The following is a 13176-nucleotide window of genomic DNA, read 5'->3' as shown; positions in this document are numbered from 1 at the left end:
GCCTTTGCCCTTCCCAGCCCCCTGGCGCGGGGGTCGCAACTCGCGCGGCGGTGCCCCCATCCGCCAGTTGGTTACCTTCTGAAATGTGGACAGGGAGAGGGGTTCTTCTCACCTGGAAAAGGTGACCATTGTGACAAGGGAGAAAAAGGAGTGGCTGGCTTTACATTACCTTCTTGCCAAAACAAGCATCTGAGTGTGGTTTTAGAAACAATTAACATTTTTATTCAAACCTACATTAAAACGAACTGCTTTAAATGTTACTCGTTTGTATTTCAACTGTATAATTGCAAGAAAACCAAAATATTTGTCTTCACAAATAATTGTACAATGTAAGTGTTTTGTAGACATCACGGCTATACATCTTTGTGCAGCAGTATTCTTTCCTGTTGCTTGGGATGTCTTTATTGGCTCTCTCTGGAAGGGAGGGCGCCTGTTCCCACCTCTTGCAGAAGTCCCCCTGTAGCTTTGAAAAATAGCAGATGGGAAAAAATGATGATACGATTAATTATGCAAAATATAATTTAAATTAACTATTAAGGTTACAAAAAAAATATTCCTTGAACTTCTGTTATATTTTTTAACTTTACAGCTACATATAATCATTAGTGAAGATATGACTATTGGCTGCAGCTGAAACACTTACTAACATTATCACAGTTTGATCCTTATCCAGGTTATTCCACTGAGTCTATATGCAACTGTCTGGATACTGAGCTGTAACTTTTGTTCTTGTACTATGAACACCTTCAGATGATGAGCCTGGGAGTTTAAATTCATAACTTTTCTAAACTCTAAAAATCATGGACTAGAGACACTGGATTTATTATAACAATTTATTATAATTATTGTCATGATTTATTATAACAATCATAGAGTCATAGAAGATTAGGGTTGGAAGAGACCTCAGGAGGTCATCTAGTTTAACCCCCTGCTCAGTGTTTCCTCTAATTTTTGACAGGCCGTGTGTGCAAAAAATTTCTTCTGTGCAAATTGTTGTGCTTCTGTGCAAATTTTTGTGTGCATGGTGTTTCGCCATGTGTGCAGGGTTTAGGATCTGTGTGCACAAGTGCACAGATGAGAGCAGGGGTCAGCAACATTTCAGAAGAGGTGTGCCGAGTCTTCATTTATTCACTTTAATTTAAGGTTTCGCGTGCCAGTAACACATGTTAATGTTTTTTAGAAGGTCTCTCTCTATAAGTCTGTATATTATATAACTAAACTATTGTCGTATGTAAACAAGGTTTTCAAAATGTTTAAGAAGCTTCATTTAAAATTAAATTAAAATGCTGATCTTACGCTGCCGGCCTGCTCAGCCCGCTGCCAGCCTGGGGTTCCGTTCGCTGGGACCCCGGCTGGCAAGGGGCCGGCAGCCAGAATCCTGGGCCGGCAGCCAGAATCCCAGACCGGCAGTGAGCTGAGTGGCTCAGCTTGCTGCCACTCAGCCTGCTACTGGTCTGGGGTTCCATCCGCTGGCTCCTGCCAGCCAGGGTCTCAGCTGCTGGCCCCCCTCAGCCCGCTGCCAGTCTGGGATCCCGGCCCACATAGAGCGGGTACCTACCTTCTCCCTGGTTCTAGCCCATTCTCTTCCTCTCTCTCTGCACTGAGCTGAGGGTGGGAGTGCACTGAGCACAGGGCTGGGGGTTGGGGTGTAGGGTCTGGCCAGGAGCTAGAATGAAGGATGGGGCTCAGGGTTGGCGCAGGAGGCTTGGGGATGGAATGCTTACCTGGGCAGCTCCCATTTGGTGCAAGGGGTGGGGGTGGGAATGTGGCGGGGGGGGTTCAGGAGCTCCCGTTTGGTGCTCGGGGTGGGAATGTGGGGGGTGCAAGAGTCAGGGCATGGGGTGTGGGGGGGCTGGGTATGTGTGTGGGGGTGCAGTAGTCAGGGCAGGGGGCTGGGTGTGTGTGAGGAGGGTGCAGGAGTCAGGGCTGGGGGCATGTGAGGGGGTGCAGGAGTTGGCAAAAGCTGTTGGGGGCTGGGTATGTGTAGGGGGGCTGGAGTCAGGGCTGGGGTGTGTGAGGGGGTGCAGGGGTCAGGGCAGAGGGCTGGGGGTGTGGGCTGGAGTCATGGGAGTGCTCCCAGCCCAGAGTGGCTCATGACAGGGGGCTGGAGAGGATATGCCCTGATTCCACCCCCCATCCCCACAGCCCCATCCCCACCTCTTCTCGGCCTCCTCCCATGAGCAGGGCTGCTCTGGCTCTGCTTCTCCCCCTCCCTCGCAGTGGCCATCAGCAGGTTGGATCCAGGGAGGGAGAGGGGGAGGGGCAGGACCCAGCAGGCTGGGAGAAGAGGTGGGGAAGGGGGGGCCTTGCCTGCCCTGCAGCAGCAGCCGGCAGGACCAAGCTTCTTCACCCTGCCCCGGGGAAGGGTGTGGGGGGCCGCGGCGGAGAAGAGCGCGCCAGGGAGGGCAGGATTTTTAATGGCTTGCTGCTGCCTGCCAGGGTCCTGGCCTGGGTTCGGCAGCGGGCAGAGCGGGGCCAGCGGCTGGGACCTGGCAGGCGGCAGCATGCCATTAAAGATCGGCTCCCGTGCCATCTTTGGCACACGTGCCATAGGTTGCCGACCCCTGGCTTAGAGGGAACAGTGCCCCTGCTCAAAGCAGGACCAACACCAACTAAATCATCCCAATCTATAACCCATTAACACCCCGCCTCTCCAGGCTGCTTTTTCCCCTCTCCTGTCCTTTCCTCTTCATGTTTGTTAGGGATGTTTACAGGCCACTTCACCTTGAATGGCCCGTTGAAATAACTGAGAGAAGGTGGTTGAGGTGATATCTTTTATTATACCAACTTCTGTTGGTGAGAGAGACAAGCTTTTGAGCTTACACAGAGCTTTTTTTCAGGTCTGGGAAACATATTCAGGGCATGTCTACACTAGAAATGTAAGTTGACCTATATGAGGTCGATTTACAACCATCAATCCACACTGCCCTCCTTGGGTCTGTGGTGCACATCCTCACTAGGAGCGCTTCCACCACTATCCCAAGAAGGGTAGTCATGTTAGCATATGTGCAACATGCCTCAGGTGTCATTTGATCAGGACTCATCACCGAATTTGGTCCACTGGTTGGATCATCATGGGGAGCTGAGAGCCTGGTCTCTCAGTTCCTCTGGCTGCTCCCTGCCGAGAGCCCGGCTGCCCCACAGATTCCCGGACTCCCAGTGGGCTGCCCCCTCTGTCTTCCCCATTCCCTTTTGGGATCGGAGGAAGCCACCTGGGTCTTCTTCCCTCTCCCTTCCCTGCTGTGAGCTGCGTGAAGCCTCCAGTGGCTTCTTGCCCCCCTGGGGAATTAAGTCCAGCTGCCCTGACTTCTCGGCCCTCAATCCTCCCCTGCCCCTCCCCACCTGGAGCCAGGCAGCCTTGTCACTGAACCATGAAATTGACAAGGATGCCTAGCTTCTGGTGGGGAGTGAGGGCCACCAGAGCTTCTCACTGCAGGTCCCAGTTGGGGGCAGAGTCCATTCTCCCCCAGAGTCAATGTAACGGATGCAGTGTCTTCATAGACACTGTGTCACTCTGACTACGCTGCCATAAGCCTTACAGCTCTCGTGGAGGTGTAGTAGGGCGGAGGAAGGCTGCAGTGTAGATGTAGACATAATTAGGTTGACATAAGCTGCCTTACGTGTGCCTAACTGTACTATAGACCAGCCGTCAGGGTGTCCCCGCTAAATACAAGATGGAACAGGTTGTTTAGCATAGGTGGTTAACACATGTTTCAAGGGACAATTCAAGGTGAAGTGGCCCTTTAACACCCCTCTAGTCATAGGAGGGAAAGGCAGCTAGGGGGTGAAAGTAGGTTACAATTTATTGTAATAAACCATAAATCCAGTGTGTCTATTTAGTCCATGATTTTTAGCGTCTAGCAAAGTTATGAATTCCAGCTCCCAGGCTCGTTTTCTGAAAGTGTTGTTTCAGAGGAGCAGAGTAGTTGTTAGTCTGTATCCGCAAAAAGAAAAGGAGGACTTGTGGCACCTTAGAGACTAACCAATTTATTTGAGCATAAGCTTTCATGAGCTACAGCTCACTTCATCGGATGCATTCAGTGGAAAATACAGTAGGGAGATTTATATACACAGAGAACATGAAACAATGAGTGTTACCATATACACTGTAATGAGAGTGATCACTTAAGGTGAGCTATTACGGGGGCATGGGGGGGACGGGGACAAAAAACACCTTTTGTAGTGATAATCAAGGTGGGCCATTTCCAGCAGTTGACAAGAAAGTCTGAGGAACAGCGGGGGGGGGGGGGGTAAACATGGGGAAATAGTTTTACTTTGTGTAATGACCCATCCACTCCCAGTCTTTATTCAAGCCTAAGTTAATTGTATCCAGTTTGCAAATTAATTCCAATTCAGCAGTCTCTCCTTGGAGTCTGTTTTTGAAGATTTTTTGTTGAAGAATTGCCACTTTTAGGTCTGTAATCGAGTGACCAAAGAGATTGAAGTGTTCTCCGACTGGTTTTTGAATGTTATAATTCTTGGCGTCTGATTTGTATCTATTCATTCTTTTATGTAGAGACTGTCCAGTTTGGCCAATGTACATGGCAGAGGGGAATTGCTGGCACATGATGGCATATATCACATTGGTAGAGGTGAACGAGCCTTTGATAGTGTGGCTGATGTGATTAGGCCCTGCAATGGTGTCCCCTGAATAGATATGTGGACACAGTTGACAACGGGCTTTGTTGCAAGGATAGGTTCCTGGGTTAGTGGTTCTGTTGTGTGGTGTGTGGTTGCTGGTGAGTATTTGCTTCAGGTTGGGGGGCTGTCTGTAGGCAAGGACTGGCCTGTCTCCCAAGATCTGTGAGAGTGATGGGTCGTCCTTCAGGATAGGTTGTAGATCCTTGATGATGCGTTGGAGAGGTTTTAGTTGTGCAAGTTTTTGAGGATGAGGACTGATAGGTCAGATACAGCATGGTCACTTTGTCAGAAGTGTTCACCCACATATGATAGTGTTTTTGACTTTTATCATTTTTCTATGAGGTCACACGAGAGCATAGCGATTTTCTGGTTTCACCTACGTAATTGTTATTGGAAATATGTGTTAACTACTTTATGCTAAACAGTGTGTTCCACCTTGTATTTAGCTGTGACACTGAGTGCTTGTCCCAGACCTGAAGAAGTGTGCAGTATAAGCTCAAAAGCAGGTTTCTCTGACCAAGTGAAGTTGGTCCAATAGAATATATTACTTTGTCTCTCTCATGTGTTTGTAAGTCATATTTTCCTGGGAGCGTGTTGTTAGTGGGGAAAAAAGGCTTACATTACGTTTGACTAGTGATAAGATGTGTTTTTTGCCATGAGGTAACTAGCATGTATTACCCGACCTGCTGTAAAAACATACCAGAGACCACGCACTTCAGTTATATTGAAGGGTAAACTAGGTGAGGTCAGCACTATGCCCCCATGCCTGACCAACAGTGCAAAGAGTAACCTAACAAAATGGATTCATTCTTAAACATCTTTGATTTTAGTAGTACAAAACAGTAATCTTGTCAGTATGAAGAATACCCCAGAAATGTATCATAGCACAAGTATGTATCTCATATATTTTGCTATAACAGTAAAGAATGTAATTAGAAATAAGACAATTCAGTAGAAAAATCAACATCTATGTATGCACCAAATGAAGTAATAGAAGAATATAAAGCATTCACTTCACTGTTTGCAAGATGGCGGAATTACCTACAGAAATAGGGATTTTTAATTAATTTTAAATTGTGGTGGAGGGAGTCCAAAGTAGCATTAAATGTTCTAGGAATGTCTAGCTGTTTAGGTATATGGGTTCTTTGGAAGAGATAAAAGAAATATGAGTCTACACCCAGATCCACAAAGCTATTTAGCCTCTTAACTTCCACTGAAATCAATGGATGTTAGGAGCTGAAATACCTTTGTGGATCTGGGCCTACTGCACCTGAAGGCTCAGGAACAAAAAGGCAAATGAAAAGAATCATTTTTTTATTTTTATTTTTGGTGATGTCATGATTTTTGGGTCCAAAAGAATAAACTTTACTACAGGGGTGGGCAAACTTTTTGGCCCCAGGGCCATATTGGGTACAGAAACTATATGGAGGGCCAGGTAGGGAAGGCTATGCCTCCCCAAACAGCGAGGTGTGGCCTGGCCACCACCCCCATTCCAGACCCTGGAACTCACACCCCCATCCAACGACCCCTGCTCCCCACCCCTGACTACCCCCCAGGACTCCTGCATCCTATCCAAACACCCTGCTTTCTGCCCCCTGACCATCCCCCCGGGAAGCCTGTCCACTATCCAGTCCCCCCTGCTCCCCACCCTCTGACTGCCCCCCTGGGGCCCCACCACCCCCTGTCCAACTCTCCCTGCTCCACATTACCTGTGGGGTGGGGGAAAGGAGGGCTCAGTCCTTTCCTTGTGCGTTTTCCCTGCTCGTTTGGCTGCTTTCCCTGGCAGTCTGGCAAGGCTCGCTCCCTGTCTGCGCTTGGCTGCTGAGGACAAGGGCCAAGCATGCTGGAGGTAGAGGGGAGCCCTGGTTTGCTCTGCCCATGTCCCCAGCAGCAGGGCCCAGGCCCCTTGGTCACCCCCCTGCAACCCCCCCCTGCTCCTCGCACCCCCCCCCTGGAACTCCCCCTGACCCCACTGTCCTGGAGCACCAGGTCTGGCTGCGCTATAGCCGTGCCGCCCATCTGGAGCTGCAGCCACGCTGCCCAAGTGCTGGGGGAACTGTGACTGCTCGGGAGGCAGGGACGGGCCAAAGGCTAGCCTGCGTCCAGCTCACCACGCTGCCGGCGAGTTGGGCTGGCTCCTCTGTAAGCCTGTCCTGACCCCGCTCCATGGCAGGAGCTCAGGGGCCAGAGGGAAGGGTCCTGCGGGCCGGGTGTGGTCCACGGGCCGTAGTTTGTCCCTCTCTGACTTACTATGAAAATTAGAATTTAAAAATTGAAAATTACAAATTCACAATAAAAACCACAGAAAACGTTATACTAAAACTACTTAGCTGTGACTGCTAAAACTACTAGCAACTATAATATTTTTAATTAGAGCTGTCAATCGCAGTTAACTCACGTAATTAACTCAAAAAAAAAGTTAATCGCGATTAAAAAAATTAATCGTGGTTAATCGCACTGTTAAACAATAGAATACCAATTAAAATATATGAAAAATTTTTGGATGTTTTTCTACATTTTCAAATATATTGATTTCAATTACAACATAGAATACAAAGTGCACAATGCTCACTTCATATTATTTTTCTTACAAATATTTGCACTGTAAAAATGATAAAAGAAATAGTATTTTTTTAATTCACCTCGTACAAGTACTGTAGTGCAATCTCTTTATCATGAAAGTGCAACTTAAAAATGTAGTTTTTTTGTTACATAACTGCTCTCAAAAAACAAAACAATGTAAAACTTTAGAGCCTACAAGTCCACTCAGTCCTACTTCTTATTCAGCCAATCTCTAAGACAAACAAGTTTGTTTACATTTATAGGTGATGCTGCTGCCTGCTTCTTATTTACAGTGTCACCTGAAAGTGAGAACAGGGGTTTGCATGCCACCTTTGTAGGTGACATTGCAAGGTATTTACATGCCAGATATGCTAAACATTCGTATGCCCCTTCTTGCTTCGGCCACCATTCCAGAGGATATGTTTCCATGCTGATGTTGCTCATTAAAAAATAATGCGTTAATTAAGTTTGTGACTGAACACTTGGGGGGAGAACTGTATGTCTTTGGCTCTGTTTTACCCATATTCTGCCACATATTTCATGTTACAGTAGTCTTGGATGATGACCCAGCACATGTTTGTTTTAAGAACACTTTCACAGCAGATTTGACAAAACGCAATGAAGATACCAATCTGAGATTTCTAAAAAAAGCTACAGCATTCAACCCAAGGTTTAAGAATCAGAAGTGCCTTCCAAAATCTGAGAGGGATGAGGGGTGCGGCATGCTTTCAGAAGTCTTAAAAGAGCAACAGTCAGATACCGAAACTACAGAATCTGAATCACCAAAAAAAAAATCAAGCTTCTGCTCGTGGCATCTGACTCAGGTGCTGAAAATGAACATGCATCGGTCCTCTCTGCTACTCATTATCGAACAGAACCCATCATCAGCATGTCCTATCGAATGGTGATTGAAGATGAAGGGACCATAAGAATCTTTAGAGCACCTGGCACATAAATATCTTGCGACATTGGCTACAACAGTGCCATTCAAACACTTGTTCTCACTTTCAGGTGACATTGTGAATGAGAAGCGGGCAGTATTATCTCCTGCAATTTGTAACTAAGTTTGTTTGTCTGAGCAATTGGCTGAAGTATGACTGAGTGGACTTGTAGGCTCTAAAGTTTTACATTGTTTTATTTTTCAATACAGTTTATTTTTTGTACATAATTCTACATTTGTAAGTTCAACTTTCGTGATAAAGAGATTGCACTACTGTATTTGTATGAGGTGAATTGAAAAATACTATTTTTTTTACAGTGCAAATATTTGTAATAAAAAATATAAAGTGAGCACTATACACTTTGTATTCTGTGTTGTAACTGAAATTAATATATTTGAAAATGTAGGAAACATCCACAAATATTTAAATAAATGGTATTCCATTCTTGTTTAACAATGTGATTAATCATGATTCATTTTTTTAATCACTTGATAGCCCTATTTTTAATGAATTGTTATTAAAATACAAATTATATAGCACAATGACATTCATCTGTTAACAAAGATAAATGAAGTGCTAAGAATAGTAGTTGTAAAAGCATTTTAAAAATAAATTATTAAAAGGCGCAAAATTACTTTTACAATAGATTACAAGAAAGGAAGTCAAACTCAGGGTATCAGAACAGCAGATAAGACAAATTTATGTAGTGCTATGTGGTTTTATGCAGACATTTAAACTAATAAGAAATTCTTTTCAACTCTAAAAACATGTATGACAATTCTGATATTTTTAGGAGTGTGTGTAAGTGTGTAAAATACTTCAGTGAATCAAGTCCCTTTTAGTAACTCAGTCATTTCAGATGAAGAAGAGCTCCCTTGTTTAGGCATTGGGATGCACTGTGCCTTTAAGAACACAGCCCTGGGAAGTGGGTGCTGAGATGTTCCATCCTGTGAAAGGGAAGGGGGGGAAGAAGCCCTTCTGTCACCCACACCTGTTTCTGCAACCACTGCAGGTGGCTCAACCTTTATCCCCTTTACCTCTTCCCATCCCAGTGTTTTTTCCTTCTCCCAGTATCTGGCAGTGCCTCTATCCCATTCTTATCCCCAACTCCTACTCCCTGTCTGTGATTTTGCCCTTGGGCCTTTCTCCTTCCTCTACCTCCAGCTGTTTTGCCATCCTGTGTATTCATTCCTCCTGCCCCCACACACAAATTCTGCCCATCTCTCTTCTTCCCCCCCCACCCCAGTGTACCCTTGAACCCTCATAAACAGCAGGGAACACATTGGAGTCCCAAATAAGGGCAGAGAGAGGGTGGTGGCTTCAGCAAATATTACTGTAACAGCAAAGCAGCAGATTGTGCCATTACACCTGTGTTGCATCACTCGCTCACGTGGCCTAGCCTGGATGGTGTTTCAGGGCCTCAGGGCAGCCTATGGTGCCTCCATGTTGTCCTACACAGTGTCCCCCAGCCCTGGAGCACCCACAAAAAAAATGGTGGGTGTTTAGCATCCACTGGCTGCCCCCTTATCAGCACTTCCCCCTTCTCCCAGTGCCTCCCACCCGCTGCAGATCAACTGTTCCATGGCATGCAGGAGGCACTGGGAGGGAGGAGCGAGGGCTTGGGCACTTGTGGGGAGGAGGTGGAACAGGGCAGGAAGAGGCAGAGCTGGGGCAGGAAGAGGCAGGGTGGGGTGGGGTCGTGGGGGTGGGACCTGGGGCAGAGCTGGGGGACCACCCCTGGCACATTAGAACCTCAGTGCGTATGGCGGGGTTCCATCAGAATCAGTCTAAGAATGGGCACAAAGGAACTCTTTTGTGATGTGGTCTATATGTGACGTTGTTTGGAATCAGGAAAGCAGAGGTGCAACCCAAGATGCTGTCTTGTCTGCACAGAATTCCAGGCACTCTGTGCAGAATCTTCAAATAGATTTGGCCACCATATGTATTTTTCTTATAACATCACCCAGCATTGTTGTATCCAAGCACCTGGTAAAGAATCAAATCCAAGTCTTAAAAAGGCCCATTGCATTATTTTCTCTCTACTCATTTCAAGGCAGTTGGATTTTGGGGGGTTTTTAATTAGTTTTTACTTCCTCTCTCTTTTCTTTTTTCTCCCTTTATTCCTTCTTGACATCTCCTCTTTTTGGTCCATCTTCTTTTTTGCTACTTTTCTGTTTTTAACTGAGACTGCAGGAAAGCCAAGTCAAATAAGTGAGTCTTGCATGTGGTTCTGAAGGCCACAACATCATTCTAAATAGCTGCAGTCACAGGTGCCAAAGGCATGGCCCTGTTGCCAAGAAAGCCCGGTGTCTCATTTTTGCAGGCTCCACTCTTCAGGTTGACAAATTCCTAACCTGTGAGGAAATGTACTTGAAAAAGAATTATTGCACTGAGAGAGGTGTCCTATTGAGACAGTTACACAGAGGATTTTGAAAATTAAGACCAGACTCTGAATTTGATTTAGTAGTGTGGCAGCACCAGGGTGATCTGCTGTATTCCACTGTTTGTATGCTGGGGGAAGGCTGCATTCTGGACTGAAGTTTTGTAAATATCTGCATAATTATACCTAGGCATAGTGAATTATAGTAGACTTCCAGCCTGGAAGTCACAGAGGTATGCATTGCTGTGTTCAGGTCATCATCTGACAGGATGGGGCACAGGCTTTTAGCCATTCTCAGCTGGAAAAAGTCATCTTTCATTGCTGTAGCTATTTGAGACTCCAGCAGGAGCAAAGACTTCAAAAGGACCCCAAGGCTACAGATCAATGTGATGCTCTTTTGATACTCAGTGATATAACATGCATACATACAGTCACATGCATTGCATTTCTGATGTATCTAATAGTGGCTAAGGTTGTAGGGATAAACTGACTCTTAAGCAATATGTTTGTAATACTCCTAAATAACCCATGCAGTTTGTGTCCAGATACCAGGGTGATGGGCTCAACATGAATACATTGCTTAGCCATCATCCTTTCCAGCAGTATCGACTGGAGTTTAACGAGACTCTGTCTGTGCCTGCTAAGAAACACAGCTGTTCTGGAGAGAATTGTGCTGCAGTTAGAGTGCTTTTTGTTGTTCTCAAGACACAACAGAGAAGCAATTATTCAGTTTTAAGATGGAGATACAGTGTGTCATCACTAGCATTTTTCATGCCATCGTATGATAAAGGGACAATGCATACTCTTGATTCTTCTGATTGCAGGATGTGTAATATTTCAAAGCAGCCAAGCTGCACATATGGACAGATGTAGAAATGTTGAATTACATGCATACAGAGAGCTGAAGCTTTGCTGACCATTTAACTGTAATCTCTTTGTGTATATCTACACTGCTATAAAAAACCCGCAGCATGGCTGTGGCTGGCCCAGGTCATCTGACTCGCACTCTGGCTGCAGGGCTAAAAATTCCAGGGTCGACATTCAGGCTCTGAAATCCCATGAGGGGGGTGGGCCTCAGAGCCTGGGTTCCAGCCTGAGCCCAAATGTCTACACTACTATTTTTCACCTTACAAGCCTGAGTCAAATGACCTGGGCTCTGAGACTCGGGGCCTGGGTTCGGGACCTCAGGTGTAGATCCCCATATCCACGGCCTAGGACCCTAGCACCGCACTCTCAGTAGAGTGGGTCAGAAGGCCCAGGTCCCCAGTGCCGCACTCTCTCCCTACAAGGCATGGGACGCCGGAGTTGAGGCACCGATCCCTGTATCCATGGTACTGGCGAGTTTCCCGCCAAAGATTGCCACAGCGCAGGTCACCTTCACCTAGACGTCAGTCCCCACAGGAGCAGGATTGCTCCCTATCATGGCACCGGTCTCCACCTCCTTGGTATCGCTTCTTGGGAAGGCACAGATCCTCACCCTGATCTCACTGGTCACCAACCAGGGTAAGTCAGTAGACTCAGGCCTTCCACTCTGGTAGCCGGAAGGGCAATGGTCTGAGGCAGACCGGGAGTTCAGCCCCTCACCAAAAAGGAGTGATTCGCCGCCGACCCGTGAGACCCGTGTGGCATCTGCAGCAGCGGCATGGCAGCAGGGACAGTGGCTCGCTCAGGGACCATACTGGAACCCGCAGGGCGTACTGATGATGCCGGTCCCATGCTTCCACCAGTCTTCCCTGGCCACCTGAGAGAAACCACCTCTGGCATCGCTGGCACCGCAGTCAGAACATGGTACTGAATGTGACGTGGGGGCAGCGCAGCAGACTCCAACACGTAAGGAGCCGTCCCCGGAGAGGGAAGGGGAACCCGCCCCTCCCCCGGCAGTGCAATCGTCCTTGTTTCTGGATGAAGCGGTGGCATGTCCCTTCCAAACGGGCAGTCCTCCTGACGACTTCAAGGAGCACTAGGCCTTCCTTAAAAGGGTGGCTGCCAATTTGAACTTAAAAATTGAGGAGTTCGTGGAGAAGTCTGACTTCTTAATATTATATCCTCTTCCACCCCAGCCCGGGTCGCGCTGCCTGTCCACCCAGGGGTTCTTCAGATTGGCAGCTCGCTGTGGCAGCCCCCCTCTTCCATTCCACCTACCTTTAAGAAGGTGGAAAAGAAGTACTACGTCGCTGCAAAAGGGTTCAAATATTTGTACACTCGCCCTCCAGCGGCATCACTGGTCATGTCCACTGTGGATGAAAGGGACAGGCAGGACCAAGTCAGCGGCACTCCGAAAAACAAAGACACCAAGCGACTAGACTTGTTTGGCAGAAAAGCTCATTCGACAGCCATCCTGCAGTTTCAGGTGTCTAACCACCAGGCCTTGTTAGTCAAGTACAGTTTTAATCTGTGGGACTCTCCTAGCAGATACAAGGAGGCCCTCCCACAGGACCAAGCCCAGGAGTTCGCTGCTTTGGTCGACAAAGGCGCAGCGGTAGCGAGAGGCGCCCTGCAGATGACCTGGGACGCTACAGATTCAGCAGCCAGGGTGGTTGCCTCTGCAGTGGCCATGAGGCACAGCTCCTGCTTGCAGTCCTCCAGTTTATCCCAGGAGATGCAGACCACCATTCAGGACCCCCATTTGAGGGGGCACGGCTCTTCTCCAAG

The 13176-nt window shown here is 47.2% G+C and overlaps 1 protein-coding gene across 8 annotated transcripts in view; it reads left to right on the top strand.

Moving 5' to 3' along the window:
• The window catches only part of FANCM (FA complementation group M), a 142688-nt gene that overhangs the window by 37186 nt on the left and 92326 nt on the right, over positions 1 to 13176 (top strand). The gene's annotated exons all lie outside the window — the stretch shown is intronic.

Source organism: Eretmochelys imbricata, chromosome 6, assembly GCF_965152235.1.
Source record: "Eretmochelys imbricata isolate rEreImb1 chromosome 6, rEreImb1.hap1, whole genome shotgun sequence".
In the NCBI taxonomy this organism is placed as follows: Eukaryota; Metazoa; Chordata; order Testudines; family Cheloniidae; genus Eretmochelys; species Eretmochelys imbricata.
This window is presented reverse-complemented; position numbering and strand designations above follow the sequence as displayed.